The sequence below is a fragment of the Pelophylax lessonae genome (genome assembly GCF_965119305.1).
Source record: "Pelophylax lessonae genome assembly, chromosome: 3".
Taxonomy (NCBI): domain Eukaryota; kingdom Metazoa; phylum Chordata; class Amphibia; order Anura; family Ranidae; genus Pelophylax; species Pelophylax lessonae.
Genome location: NC_138770.1, coordinates 544,028,751 through 544,046,008, shown reverse-complemented (window position 1 = coordinate 544,046,008; position 17,258 = coordinate 544,028,751). Strand labels below are relative to the sequence as shown.

The 17,258-nt window shown below is 43.5% G+C and overlaps 1 protein-coding gene across 1 annotated transcript in view; it reads left to right on the top strand.

The window, feature by feature from the left end:
* ACSS1 (acyl-CoA synthetase short chain family member 1) overlaps window positions 1–17,258 on the top strand; it is a 243,539-nt gene that overhangs the window by 57,873 nt on the left and 168,408 nt on the right. The window lies entirely within an intron of this gene.

The window sequence follows — 17,258 nt, the reverse complement described above, 5'->3', positions numbered from 1 at the left end:
TAAATTGGGGGATAGTCTGTGTTGGTACGTGTGAGAGAGATCCACCTTTCCAAGTTTTTGGGGTTCATCTCATACTTCTGAAGATTTGAGGGTGCTGCCTGTTCCATACCCCCCCTACTCCTCATCTAGCCTTTTAGGGGTACAAACAATAGTAATTGGGGCCTAGTGTGGTTGTGTACGTGTGATATACATACACTTTTTTTGGATCATATTTTCTATTCCGCTATTTAATCAAAAACCTTTGGGGATCAGTTAAATTGGGGGATAGTCTGTGTTGGTACGTGTGAGAGAGATCCACCTTTCCAAGTTGTTGGGGTTCATCTCATACTTCTGAAGGTTTGAGGGTGCTGCCTGTTCCATACTCCCCCTACTCCTAGCCTTTTAGGGGTACAAACAATAGTAATTGGGGCCTAGTGTGGTTGTGTACGTGTGATATACATACACTTTTTTTGGATCATATTTTCTATTCCGCTATTTAATCAAAAACCTTTGGGGATCAGTTAAATTGGGGGATAGTCTGTGTTGGTACGTGTGAGAGAGATCCACCTTTCCAAGTTGTTGGGGTTCATCTCATACTTCTGAAGGTTTGAGGGTGCTGCCTGTTCCATACCCCCCCTACTCCTCATCTAGCCTTTTAGGGGTACAAACAATAGTAATTGGGGCCTAGTGTGGTTGTGTACGTGTGATATACATACACTTTTTTTGGATCATATTTTCTATTCCGCTATTTAATCAAAAACCTTTGGGGATCAGTTAAATTGGGGGATAGTCTGTGTTGGTACGTGTGAGAGAGATCCACCTTTCCAAGTTGTTGGGGTTCATCTCATACTTCTGAAGGTTTGAGGGTGCTGCCTGTTCCATACTCCCCCTACTCCTCATCTAGCCTTTTAGGGGTACAAACAATAGTAATTGGGGCCCAGTGTGGTTGTGTACGTGTGATATACATACACTTTTTTTGGATCATATTTTCTATTCCGCTATTTAATTTAACTGGGCCTCCATGCGAGACCTGTGTGCCTTGTTGCGCTGTTTTGAGTACTCCACCAACATGGCCAGTGGCAATGACGCCGTTCTCAGCTTAACTATCCCACTTCTATGCCTCCTTGAAAAAACAATTCGGGCGATGATGGAAGAGGATGTGGCACAGGATGAGGAGGAGGAGGAGGATGAAGAGGTAACATTTCCAAGGCTTTCAGGGCAGTCATTCGCAAGGGGCTCCGAGGGTGGGTTCCTGCACACGCAAACGCCAGGGACGCAATTGTCCAGCAGGGGCACAGTTCTGGAGGATGAGGAGGATGAGGAGGAGGAGGAGCTGGAGGAGGAGATGGAACCATGTTCACAGCAGGGTGGCACCCAGGCCAGCTCATGGCCATCACTGGTGCGTGGCTGGGGGGATACAGAGGACACGGACGATACACCTCCCACAGAGGACAGCCTTTCGTTGCCTCTGGGCAGCCTGGCACACATGAGCGATTACATGCTGCAGTGTCTCCACAACGACCGCCGAGTTGCCCACATTCTAACTTGTGCTGATTACTGGGTGGCCACGCTGCTGGATCCCCGTTACAAGGACAACGTACCGTCCTTAATTCACTCACTGGAGCGCGATCGCAAGATGCGCGAGTACAAGCGCACGCTGGTAGACGCCATGCTGCTGGCATTCCCATCTGACAGCGGGGCCACAGTGGAAGCACAAGGCAGAGGAGGAGGAGGAGGAGGTCGCCAACGCAACCAGGGCACCGCCAGCACCTCAGAAGGCAGGGTTAGCATGGCCGAAATGTGGAAAAGCTTTGTCAGCACGCCACAACAAACAGCAGCACCAGCAGCTCAGATGGAACGTCTTAGCAGGAGGCAGCATTTTACCAACATGGTGGAGCAGTATGTGTGCACACGCCTACATGTAGTGAATGACGGGTCTGCCCCCTTCAACTTCTGGGTCTCCAAATTGGGCACATGGCCTGAGCTTGCCCTTTACGCCTTGGAGGTGCTGGCGTGCCCTGCAGCCAGTGTATTATCTGAAGGGGTATTTAGCACGGCTGGGGGCGTTATAACAGACAAGCGCAGCCGCCTGTCCAGAGACAATGTGGACAAGCTCACGTTCATTAAAATGAACCAGGCATGGATCCCACGGGACTTTTCCGTACCTTATGCAGAATAGCAATGGATACCGACCTTACCCACCCATTGTTCCATTTTTGCTCTTTCTCACTCTTTTGGGGTGTACCCTCATTTAAAATTTTTGAAAAGAAGCAGTGTTGGCTACCTCGTCCTCCTCCTCAGGGCCAGATTAATGTAGGGGCTATTGGAGCTGCAGCTCCAGGCCCCTACCTTTTATATAGGCCCCGGGTTGGCCATATTCACTGTTACCGCTCTTCTGTCACTTGTAAACACAGAAGTCTGGCTTCTATGCTCGCTTCCCCAGGCAGCACCCTCAGAACCTCCCCACACAGCGTGAAGGCCGGACAAGGAGGGACAGTTGGCGATGCATGGATGTGTTTATGGGCTTCAGAGACAGCATCCCATGTTGAATTAGGCATGCATGGCTGCACCCTTCCTCCTCTGGGTGCATGGCAAGGCACGGCCCTTAAGGCCCTTCAAAATCCTCAGCACCAAGCCCATGATGCTGTTAATCCGGCCCTGGTCCTCCTCCACCGCCGCTTCCACCTACACCGCCCATAGGTGTGCGCAGCCTATTGCATTAAGGTGTGCACCCCAAAGTTGAAATACACATGCATGTGTTTGCCAGCAGGGAGAGTAATGTATCGGGGCCATGTACCTGTAGGCAAGGAGAAATAGAGCAGAGCAGGTCCCAGGGAGATCTTTCCCATCTCCTCACTGGCAATGCTATGTGCCCTAGGTGATTAGGGTGTGCCCAGGCACACCCAGCACACCCTGTGCGCACGCCTATGTCACCGCCACATCCACCACCACCTCAACCTCCCTCCTACTCCATATGGGCCTCGTCCTTCAGAGATGAAGAAGAACATTGTTTTATTTTTCTGTTTTTTTTTGTTGTTTTAAGTTATTTCCCTATCCACATTTGTTTGCAGAGCACTTGCCATGCTCTTAATTACGTTTTGCTGCCATTTGCAGCACTCTAGCCCTTTCCTTTGGTGTTTTAGAGCCATTTTAGTGCCTTAAAGTTCGGGTCCCCATTGACTTCAATGGGGTTCGGTGTCCGGGAAAAGTTCGGTAAAAGTCCGGGACACGGACCCGGACTTTTTTTTAAAGTTCGGCCGAACCCGTCGAACACGGACATCTAGGTGTCCGCTCAACCCTAGTAATAACCACTCCTTATTCTATCCAAAGTTAGAGCTGCACTTTAAAATTTGAAGTCAATACCATTTTATAGGCATGGAGACTATTGGATTTATAGGATGTATGACTATTGGATGGAGACTATTGGATTTACATTCCTCTTACACTTACATCATACAATACAATCCTCCATCATATAAGTCTTTGACAACATTTCTAATTAACGCTGCGAAACTGTGTATTCCAAGACATTGGGGAACAGCTTCAACTCCTTCCATCAGAGAATGGTTTACACAAGTTGAAAAATTATCCGAGATGGAAGAGCTTATCGCAATTGCCTACGACACACCTTTTAACTTCTTCCCATCCGTGCTATAGCCGAAGTACGGCTACAGCGCGGACTCGAATTTCCGGGAGGCCGTCTTTAAACGGCCTCCCAGAGACAGGCTCCCCGCGCGCTCCCGCGAGCGCGCATCGGGGAAAATCTGTGTCGGCAGTGTCCCTTGGACACAGCCAATCACAGATCGTGGTAAATGGCCAATCACAGCAGCCATTTACCACGTGATCGGCCCATGCAATGAGAGATGATCTCATATGTAAACATAAAAAAAACCCAGAGATGATTAAATACCACCAAAAGAAAGCTCGATTTGTGTGAAAAAAAGGACGGAAAATTCATATGGGTTCAGTGTTGCATGACCAAGCAATTGTCATTCAAAATGTGAGAGCACTGAAAGCTAAAAATTGGTCTGGATGGGAAGGGGGTTTAAGTGCACAGAAGGCAAGTGGTTAAATTTGCTAAGCTCTGGCAACCTTGGCTAACATTTAAAAACACAGTAACATACACTCAGCTAATGAACCGATCCTAATAGAGTCAAAACTAAAAAAAATGTATGTGCTGCCCCCCTGAACTCTAAATACTTACTTGAACCTGATCTCAATCCAGCATTGTGCCCGGGAGCAGTGACGCTGCTTTCTTTCTCCCTCCACACTGGATTCAGTGAAAGTAACAGGTGCGATTGACTCCCGCTGATGTCAATCAAATCCAGTGATGAGGGAACAGGGGGCAGGGCTTAGCCGCACTGCCTGTGTCAATAGACTCACACAGTGAGGCTTGGGATTGAGCATGCATGAGTGCCCCCCCCCCATAGCAAGCAGCTTGCTTTGGGGGCACCAGGAAGGCAGGAGGAGCCAGGAGCGCTGGCAAGGGACACCAGAAGAGGAGGATCGGGCCTGCTCTGCGCAAAGCTATTGCAAGGGGCAGGTCAGAACATGTTTGTTATTTAAAAATAAATAAATAAGCAAAAAATACCTTGAGGCCCCGTTCACATAGGGGTGATCCGACTTGGGGGAGCGCGCCACGACCTCGGAGCGGCCGCCACAGACTTCATAACATTGAAGTCTATGGCGGTCGCCTCCGGGTCGCCCCAAAGAAGCTCCGGACCCTTTTTCTAAGTTGGAGCCACTTGTGTCGCTCCTATTAGAACGGGTCCGCAGCTTCTCTATGGAAGGCGACCTACGGCGACCTGTGAGGCGACCAGGTCGCCTCACAGGTCGCCTTAGTGTGAACGGGGACTGACAATCACTTTCATTCTTACCTGTGATGCCTAGTTTTCAGTTTTATTCCTATTATGTGTTGCATTTTGTAGCAGTTGTGATTATGTATATTTCAAAGTATGCTACATTGTGTTTGTATAGTAATCTCATATGACTTCTATGGAAGGAAATGACCTTGTTACACACATAACATAAGTTAAAAAAAAAGTACAGCAAAAAAATAAATAAGCTGATATGTAAGGTGTAATGGCTTTGATGTGTTTGTTTTTGTAAAGTTAAGACAGCAGAAAGCTTATAAAGTGCACTACAATTATAACATTGTATTTACATTTAATGTAGGGTAAAAGGTGCCCGTATTAGGAAAACGCCTGAAGATAATAGAAGATAAGGTTGGCAGGTAGCTAGTTTGATCCTGTCACAAGCAGTTGCTACAGTAGCTATAACGCCACTGTTTTTAGCCTAGGGTCTGACCCTCAGGTTCTAGCAATGACAAATAACTTATTATGCAAATAAAATACCTTACATGCCTTTCGTTCTTCTAGATTGCGTGCTTTACACACCATGAAATGTACAGTGCATCCTAAAAGTTTTCACTGCGCTTCAATTTTTCCACATTTTGTTATGTTACAGCCTTATTCCAAAATGGATTACATTCATTATTTTCCTCAAAATTCTACAAACAATACCCCATAATGACAACGTGAAAGAAGTTTGTTTGAAATCTTTGCGAATTTATTAAAAATAAAAAAATCACATGTACATAAGTATTCACACCCTTTGCTCAATACTTTGTTGAAGAACCTTTGGCACCAAGCCTCAAGTATTTTTGAGTATGATGCTACAAGCTTGGTGCACCTATTTTTGGGCAGTTTCTCCCATTCTTCTTTGCAGGACCTCTGAAGCTCCATCGGGTTGGATGGGGAGCGTCGGTGCACAGCCATTTTCAGATTTCTTCAGAGATTTTCAATCAGATTCAAGTCTGGGCTATAGCTGGATCACTCAAGGACATTCACAGAGTTGTCCCATAGCCACTCCTTTGTTATCTTGGTTGTGTTCTTAGGGTCATTGTTCTGTTGGAAGATAAACCTTCGCCCCAATGTGAGCGCTCTGGAGTAGATTTTCATCAAGGATGTCTCTTTACATTGCTGCATTCATCTTCCCCCCGATCCTGACTAGTCTCCCAGTTCCTGCCACTGAAAAATATCCCCACATCATGATACTGCCACCACCATGCTTCACTGTAGGGATGGTGTTGGCCAGGTGATGAGCGGTGCCTGGTTTCCTCCAGACATGACGCTTGCCATTCAGACCAAAGAGTTCTAACTTTGTTTCATCAGACCTGAGAATTTTGTTTCTCATGGTCTGAGAGTCCTTCAGGTGCCTTTTGGTAAACTCCAGGTGGGCTGTTATGTGCCTTTTACTTTTAGGAGTGGTTTCCGTCTGGCCACTCTATCCCACAGGCCTGATTGGTGGAGTGCTGCAGAGATGGTTGTTCCTCTGGAAGTTTCTCCTCTCTACACAGAGTAATGCTGAAGTTCTGTCAGAGTGACCATCTGGTTCTTGGTCACCTTTTTGACTAAGACCCTTCTTCCCCGATCGCTCAGTTTAGCTGGGTGGCCCGCTCTAGGAAGAGTCCTGGTGGTTCCAAACTTCTTCCATTTACAGATGATGGAGGCCATTGTGCTCATTGGGACCTTCAATGCTGCAGAAATGTTTCTGTACCCTTCTCCAGATCTGTGCCTTGATACAATCCTGTCTCAGAGTTTTACAGACAAGTCCTTGAACTTCATGGCTTGGTTTGTGCTCTGACATGCACTATTAAATGTGGGATCTTATATAGACAGGTGTGTGCCTTTCCAAATCATGTCCAATCAACTGAATTTACCACAGGTGGACTCCAATCAAGTTGTAGAAACATCTCAAGGATGATCAGTGGAAACAGGTTGAGCTCAATTTTGAGTGTCATGGCAAGGGCTGTGGCACGTACATGTGATTTTTTTCATTTCTTTACTTTTAATAAATTTGCAAAGATTTCAAACAAACTTCTTTCACTCTTTCATGTTGTCATTATGGGGTATTGCTTGTAGAATTTTGTGGAAAATAATGAATTTAATCAATTTTGGAATAGAGCTTTAACATAACAAAATGTGGAAAAAGTGAAGCGCTGTGAATAATTTCTGGATACACTGTTTATTGTAATGAATATTACTGGTGAGTTGCTTTGGTTTCAGCAGTGCAGATGCACCTGGGCCTGAAGCTCATTGTCAGTAAATGGGCTTTGGCGTCTCTCTGTGGGCTTCAGCTTCAACCTGCAGTAAGAAGGTATTTCTATTGGGGCCTATAGAGAAAATACACATGCATGCTTTACTCCAAGGCTTGTCAGCTCAGTAAGATGATTGCCTGTGTAGGCTGCAGCAAGTGAAGAAGGCCTCTGGCTGTTCTGGGGTCTGTAGCATAAGGCCCCTATAACACTTGTGCGACCTGAAAGTTGCGCGGCTGCGCCGCGATTTTGCAGCAATTTTCGTCCTACCTTCAGGCCGATAGCCGATATTAGGTGCTGATATTCTGCACATTTAATTTTTTTATTTTTTAAACTGCCCTTTAAATTTTTTTTTTTTTTGATCACTTTATTGCTGTCACAAGGAATGTAAATATCCTTTGTGACAGTAATAGGCAGTGTCAGGTACTTTTTATAGAGGGATCTGAGGTCTGTAAGACCCCAAATCCCTCCTCTACACTTAAAAGCATTCAAAACGCCAAGTTTGGCTATTTGGAATACTGTTATTTTTTTTTTAAATCTGGCGGTACAACCTATTTTGGCCATATCGACAAGTTTGTGGCCAATTCAGATACTTCAAAAAAAGTGAATATTGGCCTCCGATAATCGCCCCCACCGATAATCGGTCAATCCCTAAGTCCTACCCCATGATTTCCAATGAGTACCACTCATATCTGTGCGACTTCAAAGTAGTCCTTGCACTACTTTGGTATGACTTTGATGCGACTTGAGGTCCATAAACGTCAAGATTACACAGGCATTGCTTCAAGTCCAGTCAAAGTCGCGCCAAAATCACGGCAAAGTCGCGGCCAAAAAATCGCAGCAAAGTTGAGCGACTTTCAGGCCGCACAAGTGTAAAAGGGGGGATGGGGAGGGCAAGTGGAGAGAGTTGGAATTAACTTCTTTAAGGTAAAAATATTTAACAGGCTGATTTTGTGTGCACTTACTGTTACGTGAAAATGTGCTGTGTTTCTTTTGGTCCCAACCGCCTTAGCAATCTTCTATACACAAGTGGCCATTAAACTGAGAATATACTTTTCATTTCTAGAGGACAGGAAGGAAGCTGCCAAGTACCAGTGATTTATAACTCCATTTTTTTCCCAGAAAATACAATGTTTATACACATTTAAGGGTTTTGGAAGAGATGGATTTAGCATTGTGAACCTTGGCGCTGGGAAACATGTAACGAGAAACTATGAAGATAATTACCACGCTGTGCCGGTTTTACTTACACATTTGTGCTAACATGCAGTTATTTTCACATCAAAATCCAAAACAAAATAGGACACATATCCAGTAGGGGTGCGCATCTTCACTGGTCTCACGATTCGATTTGATTATGAATATCCTGTCATTGATTGGAAATGCAGGGCGAGTCAAAGTACTCGCGATGCATGTATGGGGCCATGGCAGGACAACAATAGGGGTACTTTGTGATTGGCCAGTTAAGCATGATATGCTGATAGGTCAATTACAAAATTTTAGTTAATTGGACAGTTAGTTAAACACTTACTGTTGATTGGTTTAAAAAATAGAATTTGGCCACCTTGCATCTAAACAGTCCCCTATAAAAATAGACAAATCCGTTAGGCAGCATCAGTCAGTGGGAGCAGACCAAGACTTTGTCCCTCCCACCCTGCCCCAATTTCCTTTTTCTTTCATTTTGTTTTCTTGTGGCTACTATTCCTTAATGGGTTGTTTTTCTTTGAAGATAAATAGTTTTGGGTAACTTGGACTTTATGGCTGAGTTACATATTTAATGTAAAGTGTGTGTTATTAGTTAAGTTTGAGCTCCATGGCTGAACTAAGTTATATATTTGTAATTTAAAAAAAAATAAAAGGCCTCGGCCATTCATACCAATGCAAGTCTGTGAGTCCTAGTAAATTATTTATTATTTAAAGTTAATAAGTGCAATTTGTTGTTGTTCCGCCTATAGCACCATAGATTCTGCGATTCATCACAATTAATGCCCATGGTTTTTATTTAAAAATGTATCTAAAAATTCAAGCAGTCAGAAGAACTCTATTTTTTTATTTCTCATCTGCATATCCTATTTGGGGAGGGTAATTCTCATAACCATCCCAAAAGAGGGTTGCAAGTTATTCCCTTTTAGTTAACTTGTTCCCATCCGCGCTACAGCCTATATACGGCTGCAGCGCGGCCTCGAATTTTCGGGAGGCTGTTTTTAAATGGCCTCCCAGAAGCAGGCTCCCCGCGCGCTCCCGCGAGCGCGCATCGGGGAGAATCTGTGTCGGCCATGTCCCTTGGACACGGCTGATCACAGATCGTGGTGAACGGCCAATCACAGCGGCCATTCACCACGTGATCGGACCATCCAATGAGAGATGATCTCATATGTAAACATATGAGATCATCTCTCATCGCCGGCGCTCCTTCCTCATACGGAGCCTGCAGTGTGAGGAAGGAGGGGGAGCCTCACAGCGCTGGGGACACAGAGACATGTAATCAGGGCACTGATCACCAGTGCCCTGATTACTAAAAGGTAAAAAAAATACACAAATTGCCCCCAACAGTGCCCACAGTGCCCGCCATCAGTGTCCCCCATCAATGCCCACAATCAGTGCCCATAGTGCTGCCAGTCAGTGCCCATCAGTGCCTGCTCATCTAGGCACTGATGAGCACTGACTGGCAGCACTATGGGCACTGAGTGTGGGCACTGATGGTGCTGCCCATCAGTGCTCATCAGTGCCGCCCATCAGTGCTCATCAGTGCCACCCGTCAGTGTCCATCAGTGCCATCCGCCAGTGCCCATCAGTGCCGCCTCTCAGTGCCCATCAGTGCCGCCCGTCAGTGCCGCCTCTCAGTGCCCAGCGTGCCACCTCTCAGTGCCACCTCTCAGTGCGCAGCAGTGCCACCTCTCAGTGCCCAGCAGTTCCGCCTATCAGTGCTCATCAGTGCCGCCTATCAGTGCCGCCTATCAGTGCCGCCTATCAATGCTCATCAGTGCGGCATATTAGTACCTCCTCATCAGTGCCCATAAGTGCCACCTCATCAGTGCCCATAAGTGCCACCTCATCAGTGCCCATCAGTGCAGCCTATCAGTGCCCATCAGTGCCGCCTCATCAGCGCACATCAGTGAAGGAGAAAAATTTATTTTCAAAATTTACTCGCAGAAAATAAGAAAAACTTTTTTTTTTTTCAAAATTTTCTGTCTTTATTCTTTTTTTTTTGTAAAAAATAAAAAACCCAGAGATGATTAAATACCACCAAAAGAAAGCTCTATTTGTGTGAAAAAAATGATAAAAATTTCATATGGGTACAGTGTAGCATGACCGCGCAATTGTCAGTCAAAGTGTGACAGCGCTGAAAGCTGAAAATTGGCCTGGATGGGAAGGGTGTTTAAGTGCACAGTAGGCAAGTGGTTAATTAACAGAACAAAGGGGCATTATTTACATCTAGATGAAAAACAGAACGACTTCTTTGCCGTAAGAGCTGTGAAAATGTGGAATAGACTGACTCTCTAACAAACTAGTTCTGGGCTGCTCAGTAGATTGTTTTAACAAAGACCTGAAGTGCATCCCTATCCTAAATGCACAAAATATAACTTCATATTATCGTTTAGATGGTAATTAATGCTTGTCATCCAAGCTATAATTACCATATAGTGACATCTGTGTGGCCACGGTTACATCACAATGCCTCAAAGAAACCAGGAAGTGAAAAATGGTAGTTGTAAGTAAAGCAAAAAGAAATGTTTGTTTAACCAAAGAAAGTAAGATGATTTTATACCAGCATGCATAACTGTATGCTGATGTGATTTCAGGAGAAAGAGGAAAAGGTTAGCTTTCAAGGGCTGGGAGACTGCAAAGTTTCTGCTGCAATTGAAAATAACAAAAGGTGAGCTTTGATTTCACTTCTTCTGTTGTGAATTTTGAAGATTGGTTTCTCCACATTGTCTATAGGTACAGAGGTCAGTCGGGGCTTGTTTTAAAGTGTTTTTACACCTTGTTCAAAATATGTTTATATTATATGTATATATAATTTTCTAGCAAAAAATACTAATTTAAACTTGTAAACAAAAAGTTCCAGAAAAGGCCTGGTCTTCAACCGGTTAAAATTGCAACCTTCTATAAAATACAGTTTTAGCAAAACCAAAATAGTACCCTAGGTGTGTAGATACATTCAGAATTTATACTTATACTTAGCACCTTTTGCCAGCATTTTGGGTGCTACAAAGTAGGAGCATGTTATAGAGACTAAAAATTACTGTGTTGGTTTCCCTCCTTGAAAAAAAAGTTCATCAAATGGGGTCTGAATGGCACAATTTTGTTGCATGTATAACCGTTTTTGTATTCTTACCACATAGCACAGTTTCTGCTGAATAAAAGAGTGGCTTAGCTGACTGCTTGCATTTATAATTTAGCAATTTACAGTCTTTTCCATATCATGACCCTTTCTAGATATCGTTTCTTATATTTGCTTATTTTTAAGAAGTGAAGGCATTCCTGTAACACCCTGTCACATAATCAGTAATGTACACTTGGTTACAGGTTGCTTTGCAAACACATAAGTTTGTTATAGTACATCTAGGCTACCCACCCTTTTCTCATAGTGTTTCCAACAATATGTAGGTTTACAAACATCATTTTAGTTTGCTAGCCCATCCAAAACTAATATTTAAAGTGATACTAAACATACAATGTTATATTGCCATCATCCCTTCTATTTAAGTATAAAGATCATGCCACTAGATTTAATATAACATTTTAATTAAAACATCATCTGAGTACCTTATTTAATCATTGCTGCTCAGAGGTCACATGATGTTTCCCAGGTCTTTCCTGTCCCCTTCTGATGTATGAATCTGTGTCTACACAGTCAGGATTGGTGCTGTGCCAGTCACATGACATAAAAAAGGCTTTCAGAATAGAGAATTTAAATAAATAATTATTAGCAACAAAGAATTTTAAAGTTTCATATAAATCTATACTTCAAGACAAATGTTTATAAATGCTTTTCAAAAACATGGTGTAGGTGGAGTTTATGTTAACTGACAATAGCTTTCATTTTGTTCACACTGTAAAGCAATCTGGTGGAGGTTCTGCCAATCACAGGCTGTGTCACGTCTCTACATCTTTTGTCTATAGTGTGTATAAGCTGGGACTAACAGGAAGGTGAAGCCTCCAGCGATCACCATCCTTTAATCTGCCCCGTAATGTTTAGCAATATGAGGACATAAAGGAGGAGGGAGAAAGGGAAATGTAATTTACCACTGTGTATATGCCCACATGTGTGACTCTATAGTCAAGTGGGCTGCACAAATAAGAAAAAGAAGCACATGAACAGCTTAGAAGGGAAACTAAACTGGAGCATGCTCAGTAGATGTCAACAGCTGCTCTACACAATCTCAGGCTGCAGCGGGGACACAGAAAAAGAGGGAGGGACAGGAAACAGCAGGATCAACCAGGATTTTTGCAGAATACAGAAAACAAATGCTCCAGTGGATGACTGAGTGTGAACACAATGAAATTTAGCATGTATTGACAGTATTTGATTGTTTGGGGTTAATGACACTTTAATACCGTGTGGGGGATGCCAACATCCAATACTATCTTTCAGCAAGATTTACTCCTCAAAGTTGAAAATTTGGTAGACACGGGCAACAGGAGAGTTAATTAATAGTTTGCTTAGAAGGGAGGACTACTTTTTAAGCAGTTATTTAATTACTGAAAGTCCAGCTAAACCTTCAATTCAAATCAGCAAATGCATTCTAGGTGCATTAAAACCACGAGGTATGCAAAGTCTTCCTTTCTTTAGAATGCAGCCTGAGCCTGAGTAGAAAAGCCTGTCCCCTGTATGAAAGCTTCAGAGAAGGACCCTTTTGTGGAATCAGTGGTTTCTCAGCAGAGGTCAAACATGCTCCTTGCTAGGTTAGAGCTAGAGTTCTCCAATCAGTAGGGATCGTGAGTTTTGCTGATTGCATAGATCTAAGTCTGACTCAGCAGGGATGCTTCCACACAAAAAGAGGATGGGTCCATTGCTTAAGCCTGCTGGTAGGGGACAGGCTTTGCTATTTTTTTAAAAAGAAGACAGACTGTAAGATTTCGTACACCTTCCGTTTTAATGTACTAGGAATTTATTTATTTGATTTTAACCAAAAGTTCAATTGGGCTTGCCTTGAACCATACTTCTGCACTTTTTTATATTGAACATTGATAAGCCCTGAGTAAAAGAGTGCACGACTCCAAAAATGAATTGGCTTTTGCAGCTTTGTTTATCTAGTAAACACTACGAGCTGAGAACACATACACTATATTGTCCAAAGTATTGGGACACCTGCCTTTACACGCACATGAACTTTAATGGCATCCCATTCTTAGTCTGTAGGGTTCAATATTGAATTGGCCCACCCTTTTCAGCTATAACAGCTTCAACTCTTCTGGGAAGGCTGTCCGCAAGGTTTAGGAGTGTGTCTATTTGAAGGCTTGACCATTCTTCCAAAAGTGCATTTGTGAGGTCAGGCATGGATGTGGATGAGAAGGCCTGGCTCGCAGTCTCCACTCAAATTCATCCCAAAGGTGTATCAGGTTGAGATCATGACTCTGTGTAGGCTAGTCAAGTTCCTCCACCCCAAACTCGCTATTCCATACCTTTATGGACCTTGCTTTGTGCACTGGTGCGCAGTCATGTTGTAACAGGAAGGGGCCATCTCCAAACTGCTCCCACAAAGTTGCAAAGTCGCAGTCTCCACTCTGTCTGGTTGAGGTCAGGACTCTGTGCAGGCCAGCTAGGTTCCCCCACCCCAAACTCGCTCATCCATGTCTTTATGAATCTTGCTTTGTGCTCTGGTCCAAATAATTTGGTGGAAGTGGGATTATGATGTGGGATTGTTGTTCAGGGGTTTGGCTTGGCCCCTTAGTTCCAGTCAAGGGAACTCTTAAGGCATCAGCATACCAAAACATTTTGGACAGTTTCATGCTTCCAACTTTGTGGGAACAGTTTGGGGATGGCCCCTACTGTTCCAACATGACTGCGCACCAGTGCACAAAGCAAGGTCCATAAAGACATGGATGAGTCAGTTTGGGGTTGAGGAACTTAACTGACCTCAACACAATAGAAAACTTTTGGGATGAATTAGAGCGGAGACTACAAGCCAGGCTTTCTCGTCCAACATGAGTCCCTGATCTCACAAATGTGCTTTTTGAAGAATGGTCAAACATTCCCATAGACACACTCATAAACCTTGTGGACAGTCTTCCCAGAATTGAAGCTGTTATAGCTGCAAAGGATGGAGCAACTCAATATTGAACCCTACGGACTAAGACTGGGATGCCACTAAAGTTCATATGCATGTAAAAGCAGACGTCTCGATAATTTTGTCAAGTGTATATATGTGCATTATATATAGTGTGTGTTTTCTGCATTATTTATGTTTAGTTTATGTTAATCTGGAGAGCAACTCTATGCATAGGGTAAAATGTTTGTGGCTTTTACTTTCTGCCAATCAACAAAAAAGATGCAAGGTTGGTCTTCAATGAACCAATATCAGTGTTCAAATGGCAGAATGCCACACGTATGTAATAGTATGATCCATTTTTTTTATTGCAACATCATCCTGGAGAAAGTACCCAAAATTTTATCTGCTGTCAAAACGTTAACTAAACAGAGAATTATACTTAAATATAAAGCTTGGATACATTGTTATGTTTATACAACAGATATGATTTGTGCCTCCACCTGCTCCGAAGAACATAAAAACAAAGGACATAAGTCACACTAAGAACATTTGGTTACACATTTATGATAAATGTTATTACTGCACACATTGCATTAAAACGAGACATAGGCAAGTATTCTTAGCCCAAACATCAGTAAAATAAAAAAGTAACAAAGGACCTGGAGGGGAATTGTTAGTATTTTCCAACAACCAATCAGATTTAAGCTGATATCTGCCTAGTGCAGGTTAGCAAATGACATCTAGATTATGTTTTAGGTAACAAGAGGTGCCCTTCATTTACATTCTTCCTTTTATCCTATAGAATATAAAGTATAATATACTGTATAGTAAATATTGTGGGGATCGATGCAGAGGCAACAAAGATCACATGCTGAAAATTGTTTATTCCAGCAAAAAAGTGTCCAGGGATCCAACTGCTTTATAAAAGACCACAAAAGTCTATTGTTCCAGGGAAAGCTCCTCTTTCTGGGGGTAACAACAGTCAGCAATAGGCTCCATAGCACTGCCAAATGTGCAGCAGCCTCCAGCTTTAGGCCTTGCTCACAAAATAAGTTCCCCTGCATCTGCTGTTGCGCTGAAATGCAAGACAATAGAAATCACATTATTCCCTATGGTGCCCATACACATCAATGCAACATGGTTGCAATGCGATTTTTGGACGTGCTTCTTTTGGGGCAGCATAGTGTGTTTTTGGCCTTATACACTTCAGTGCCATGAAAAAAGGATGAGAAGCACTTGTACATGTGTTTTTGGCAGGGTTTTGTGTTTAACCACTTCAGCTCTGGAAGGTTTTACCTCCCTTATTGACCAGGCCATTTTTTTGCAACACGGCACTGCGTTAACTTAACTGACAGATGCACGGACGTGTGATGCTGTACAATAATAAAATGTATGTCCTTTTTTCCCCCACAAATAGAGCTTATTTTGGTGGTATTTGATCATCTCTGTGGTTTTTATTTTTTGCACTACAAACAAAAAAAACTGACAATTTGGGGGGAAAAAAAAAAAACAACAATATTTTTTACCATCTGCTATAAAACACATCCAATAAAAAAATTGGAAAAATCTAATTTCTTCATAAATTTAGACCTGTAGAAAATTGTTTATCCTGCTACATATTTATGGTAAAATAAATCCCAATAAGCGTACAGTAATTTGTTTGCGCAAAAGTTATAGCATCTACAAACTTTGGGATGGATTTATGGAATTTCTATTTATTAATTTATTTTTTACTAGCAATGGCGGCGATCAGCGACTTATAGCAGGACTGCGACATTGCGGCAGACAAATCGGACACTGAGTGACACTTTTTGGGGACCAGTGACACTAATACTAATACAGTGTCACTGTACTAATGACACTAGCTGGGAAGGGGTTAACATCGGGGGGCGATCAAGGGGTTAACTGTGTGCCTAACCTGTGCTTGTGTACACTGTGTGAGGTGTTTGTACTATGCTTTGCAGGAACACAGGATCACAACCTACCCTTCTCAAAGAACTGCGATTTGCCTTGTTTACAGGGCATCGCAGACCACCTTTCTGTCTGTGTCCCAAACGATCGGCAGGTCCCAGTGGACATCACGTCCTCCTGACCCATTGATTGGCTGCTGCTGTGTCCAATCACAGTGGGAGCGGGTCGCCGGCAGTGCAGGTGCACACCCCAGACCTGTAAGTGCAGGATCACGTACAGGTATGTGATCCTGCCCAGGAGAGCTGCCTTGAGATCGTAAATATACAGCATACTGTCGGGAAGTGGATAACACTCTTTCTCCTACAAAATAATGCATGAAGCATGAAAATTTGTAATAAAAAAACAAAAAGAGCATGAATTTGCAGCAGCACTACTCTGGCCCTAGGCCTACAGCTTAGCATGGCTCCCTGAGCTGACATACAAACATGTTCCCCAACACCGCTTGGTCCAGGTGAACCTATCAGAGAATCTGGCAGTTAAAATGGAGGAGGGGCGCTGATGTCACACTTTCCACCTCGTCCAATCATAGAACAGTTTGCATTTATTTAGAAAATGTAATGTATTCTCTGAATGGCTCCCATCCTGAGTGGTGGACCTCCTGTGTTCACAATATAACAGTGGGACCTCTCCAGATGTCATTACACCCCAGTGAAGCTTCATAGGATGTTCCCTGCCAGCTCCCCGTTGTGTTGGAGGGGATGTGGGAGCATAGCGTCTCATGCTCACCTGTGGTGGGAATGCACATGCATTCGCTCATATTGGTCAGAAGTCGGATTTTTAGTATTAATTACCCACCTCCCGCTCACTTACACCCCATGGTCTATTTTATTTCACTGTACAAGCCAACCAGTAGGCCGATATAAATACTCTCTCACACCCCATTTGCTGAAGGCAGCTAAATCTTTGATTCCGCTCTATTGGGGACGAACAGAGATTCCCTCCTTAAAGCACTGGCTACAAAGGGTTGATGATATCTGTCGCTTAGAAGACCTCAC